General features: G+C 34.9%; 1 protein-coding gene across 1 annotated transcript in view; it reads right to left on the reverse strand.

Annotated features, from left to right (window-relative positions):
• Positions 1–5,583, reverse strand: part of DLGAP1 (DLG associated protein 1) — an 891,374-nt gene that overhangs the window by 800,591 nt on the left and 85,200 nt on the right.

The following is a 5,583-nucleotide window of genomic DNA, read 5'->3' on the forward strand; positions in this document are numbered from 1 at the left end:
TAGGGAAAGGATCTCCTCATTGTAGAGTGGAGCACAAACTTGCCTCTAGGGCATACCTGATCCCAGACAGTATGAGGATTTTTCTTCTGAGACAATGGAATGCCTATTAATTATTATTATTTTTTTCCCATTTACCCACAGCTATTTATGACAACAGTAGTAGACTGTTAGGCCGTGCTGGGAGTCATGCAGAAGACTGGCGTTAAGTTTCGGGTCAACTGTACATACTAGGTGAATGAGTGCCCAAGATCCTGTTGGCTGGGAAGGCTAGGGAAGTATGGCTGCATGAGACCCTGCAAAGGGGTCCCTTTGTCTCTCTCTTGCTCTTTATCTCTCTCCCTCTCTCATAAAATAAATAACAAATAAACAAAATATAAAAAACCATATATGATACAAGAAAAAACTAAAGCCCAAATGTGGTTTACCAAAGATACTTAAAGGCTATTCTTTAAAAGAGATTGGCCTGACATTACCCAGTTACTCAGCATCATCCATCTTTCCCCATGATTCCCTATTGGGAATGTCTTCGGCAAATCATATGACAGACTGATGAGGGGAAGTTATGTCTTTGCTAGTGACATTTTCAGTATATTATGGTACTATGGTACCAAAATATTCCTCTATGAAAGTTGTTGAAAAATAGGCTACAGTGCATTGTACATATAAGAAGACTCTTAGGCAGCTATACAAAGGTAACTGGCAGTTACACTGGACTAACTGGAATGGCTAGACCTTTGCTTCTTTCTTTCTCCATCTGCAGACATCATCTCCCTCTTCATACCGTTCTTTAGATTCCCTTTCAGAGAGTGAAACTCGACACATTGATTTCATCAATAGATCCCCTACTACATTAAAAAGATAAAATATGCTACTTGGCTAACCTAAGATTTACAGATAAGCAATGAATTCTTGTTATCTAGGATAATCTTCTTCCCAATAACTTCATTTTTAAAAATAGCTTTCTTGATATAATTCAAATACAATTTACCCATTTAAACTGTACAATTCAGTTTTTTTTTTAGCATATCCATAGATATGTGCAACCATCACCGCAGTCAATTTTAGATCATTTTCATCACCTCAGAAAAACTCTGGTATCCTTTAGCCATTGCTGCCCTCATTCTCCTACCACTTCCAAGCCTGCCGCCGCCCCTAAGCAACCATTGATTTACTTTTTGTCTCTATAGATGTCTACTCTGGCCAATTTACATGACTGAAATCACATAATTTGCAGTCTTTTGTGACTGGCATCTCTCAGTATGTTTTCAAGGCTTACGTATATGTAGCATGTATTAGTACTTCATTTATTCTTATGGCTGAACAATGTTTCAAAGTATGTCTATGCCACAGTTTGTTCTTTATCCATTTGTCAGCTGATGAATATCTGAGTCCTTTCCATCTTTTGGCTATATAAATGATGCTGCTATAAACAAAAATGTATAATTTTTAGGTGGACATATGTTTTCATTTCTCTTGGATAATATTTTCAGGAAATTGCTAGGTCACATTGTACCTCTCCATTTAATCACTTGATGAACTGCAAAATTATTTTCCAAAATAGCTATGTCATTTACAGTTCTACCAGCAGTTTATGAGTCTAGATTTCACCATACTCTCACTAGTGCTTATTATCTAGTTTGCTATTTACTTGACATTCTACAATAGTTGGTGGAAAGCAGAATCACATTGTGGCTTTGGTGTGCATTTTTCTCATGAAAATTATGTCAAAATCTTTTCATGTGCTTATTGGCCATTTATATACCTTCTTAAGAGAAATTCTTTCTCCACTTTTTAATTCGGTCATCTTTTTATTATTGAATGGTAAGAGTCCTTTCTGTATTCTAGGTATGTGAGTTGCAAATATCTTTTTCCAATCTGTGGGTTATCTTATTTAATTGAGGCTGTTCATTGAAGCAGAAAAGTTTTAAATTTTTATTAAAGTCCAATATACCTATTTTTTGATTGTTGCCATTTTTTTGGTGTCCTATTTAATAATCATTACCAAATCTATGTTTTCTTCTAAGTTATTTAGTTTTAGTGCTATCTTTTAGGTTTTTGTTCTATTTTGAGTTTATTCTTACATATAATAAGAGTTCAGATTTATCAATTTGTTGGCATTTAATTGTTTGTAGAATTCTCATTTAATGCTTTATATTTCTGTAAAAAAAACCTAGTGACTTCCCCACTTTTATTTCTGACTTTGGTAAGCTGTGTCTTTTCTTTCTTGGTCAGTCTATATAAAGGCTTGCCAGTTATGTTGATCTTTTCCTTCCTTCCTTCTTTCCTTCCTTTCTTTCTTTTATTTGCCTGTTGGTGCATGCCCTTTCCATAAAGGAAAGACAGAGACACAGACACAGACACACACAGACACACACACACACACACACAGAGACAGAGAGACAGAGAGAGAGAGAGAGGAGAGGGAGAAAGCACTTTCTAACTGTAGTGTTGTCATGTAGAAATCCCTTCTCCATTTCTTCATTCTTTCAGGATTTAAGGCACACATGCACATGGACATGCATGGTTTTCAAGTCACCTGGGACTAGGATTCAAATCATGTGATTGGTGATATGGAATCAGCCCTCTTAACCACTAGGACATGGGCTGGCCCTGAGTTGACCTTTTCAAACCATCTTTCAGTTTCATTCAGTTTTCCCATTTTTCTATTCTCTATTTCACTAATTTGTGTTCAAATAATTATTCTTTCTTTCTCTCTTCTTTAGGTTCAATTTCCTTTCCTGGTGTTTTAAGGTAGATTAGGTTATTGGTTTGTTGATTTAATTCTTTCTTTTTTTGTTATATAGAGAGATTATTCCTATAGCTCATGTGCTCTCCAGAGAGACAGAGAGAAACAAAGAAACAGAAAGTGAGAAATCAACCCCTGGGGTGGGGGGATAGCCACACTACTATCCCTTCTCCTCCTTTCTCCTACTGGGATTTTGAGCACACATGCTCATGCTCTTGGTCTAAGTTTTAAGCCACTGGGACCAGGACTTGAACCAAAATCAAATACGTGGGAGTCCAGTGACACAACCATTACACCATCTGCTGGTTCCAATTTAATTATTTCTTAACGGAATCCCTTATACCTGCAAGGTTCCCTCAAGCAATGATTAATCTACATTCCATTAGTCTTAGTACATTATATATTTATTTTTATTCATTTCAAAGTATTTTTCTGATTCCTTTTTTTCATTTTTTCTTTGGCCCATTGGTTATTTAGGAGTGTGCTGTATGATTTCCGTACATCTATGAGTTTCTCCATTTTTTTCTTTTATTTCCAATTTCATTTCACTGTGGTCATAGAACATACTATGTATCAGTCCTAAGTCCTATGCTTTTAAGGAGGCCAGATGGTGTCACAGCCCTATGCTCTCAGAGGTTGACCTACATGTGAAAATTCTGGATTTGCATCCAGAGACCTTGAGTATACAGAACATATGTGCACACATTATCTGAGGCTGACCGAGGTTGAGAATGGTTTGTGGCCAACAAACCCTGTTGGGGGTGCTCTCTCTCTCTCTGGGTAGCCTATAATAGAACTTGGCTTGGTCTCACCGGAAAAACTTATCGAGCACTTACTAAGTGTCATCATTATGCCAGTCATATTGTTACAAGGAGTATGAAACTAATGTTTTTACTGTTTTTGTGCAGTTTTCTTTGAGTGAGGGAGACAGGTTAATGAATAATCCAGTAAAATAAATTTTAAAACTGAGCTATATATGTATTCTCAATAAAATAAACAGCCCTATGGAAATATAACAAAGGAAAAGCTTCTCTACTTGAAGGTAGAATTCACTGGTTAGGAAAACTTTTGCTCTAATACCAGAAAATATTATTGAATCAAGATATGAAATGTAAGTAAGAGATAATGAAGGGAAGAGCAAAGACCTTGTGACTTACATGATGGCTTTGGTCATTACCCGAGAAAAACCAACTACTGACCTTTGTTGGAGAGAGAGGAGAGACAGTGGAGAGGCATGATAAACATGATTACAATTATGTGAGATTACACTGGCTCCAGTTTGAACGTTATAATAAATTTTAAAAAGCAGAAGAAGTTGAAATAAATATTGTCGAAAAATGTTTTTTTTCCTTCCCCTTGCAGTGTAGCAGTATTTTGATTATTTCGTATATTATCACAGTTTCTGTTTATGGACAGAAGTTAAAATTAATTAAATCACTGTATTTTCCCATACTTAGGTATATTTCAAAATACAGTATATCTAACAGTATGAGCTTATTACCAATAGGTAATTTTTCAAATTTTATTTATAAAGTCAGAAAAACTCAAGTAAACATCTGATGCTTTAAATTCTATTATATGTGACACCTTTAAGTGAAGCTTAAATAAGAAATATAGTTTTCTGTGTATCTGACTATAGGTACACATGTATCCATAAACAGAAATAGAAATGTTTATATACTATTTAAAATAATGAGTCTTAAATTGTTAAATATGCATGAAGATTGGTTCCAGCCTCATTACATATTTTAGTAGCTTGCTAAATTGTAATACCTATCATTTTTAAAACATAAGTAAATTTTTTTCATAACCAAGATTATGCTGACTTTTATTTTTAAAAATTATTAATTTTACTTTATTTATTATTATTTTATTTTAAAGTTTGCTATAGGGCATGTGCATTCACCAGAGAGAGACAGAGAGAGAGAAGTAAAGTGAGAAAGGAAGCCAACACGTCTGGGACAAGAATGGTGGTCAGCCATGAGGGAATCCAGGACTTTAACCACCACACCACCTACTGGTCCCTTATACTGACTTTTAAAAAGCAGAAAAAGTTGAAATAAATCTTTTCAACACAACAGTGGATTTTTTTTCCCTTCCAGTGTAACAGTGTTTTAATAATCTTCCTGTGATTTAGGTGACATAAAGGTGAGAAATAGATGTGTTCTCTTGGGGATTGTATGGAATGGATGCCCACATGATCCAATAATTCTATACGCTTTTACCAGAAAAAGTCTTAATAAACACATGGAATTAAACAATTTTATTTAATATAAAACTTGCCTACAGGATTTTTATTTACATCTCTTTGAACCAAAGGTGTGTTAGCATTCTGAAATTAAGAATAGTTTCTGTGGGTTTTATGTGGGGGAAGACGGATGTCATGTGTTCCATGAAAGATGTCTAGTAGATCAGTACATGAATCATAGAATATTTCTTACAACTTAAAGGACTACTGCCCAGAATCAGTTTGTACAAAGTTAATTTCAGAATTGCATTTGCCATAGCTATTTTTTTTGTTGTTATTTAGTGCTAATGATCTTTTGTGGATTATTATCCTACATTATTGTAACCCAGTTTCCAGAGATACTACTGAGACAGGACCCAGTTCGGATAGCACAAAGTTATCTCTTCTCATTTTATGTATTTTGGCTGTGTAAATTTTTATTTGTTCAAATATTGGTAAAAATGGCATTAGATTCTATTCTTCATGGAGAGTCAGCCCTTTGAAACAAAGTGCTTGCCCCTACTTGCTCCCAATCTTCTAAAAATGCTTTTTCCCTCTTTCTCCTCTAAGTCTGTTTATAGTTCTTTACTTAGAGGACCTGCAAAGTGGG

This window comes from Tupaia chinensis, unplaced genomic scaffold (genome assembly GCF_000334495.1).
Source record: "Tupaia chinensis unplaced genomic scaffold, TupChi_1.0 Scaffold000180_1, whole genome shotgun sequence".
NCBI lineage: Eukaryota > Metazoa > Chordata > Mammalia > Scandentia > Tupaiidae > Tupaia > Tupaia belangeri.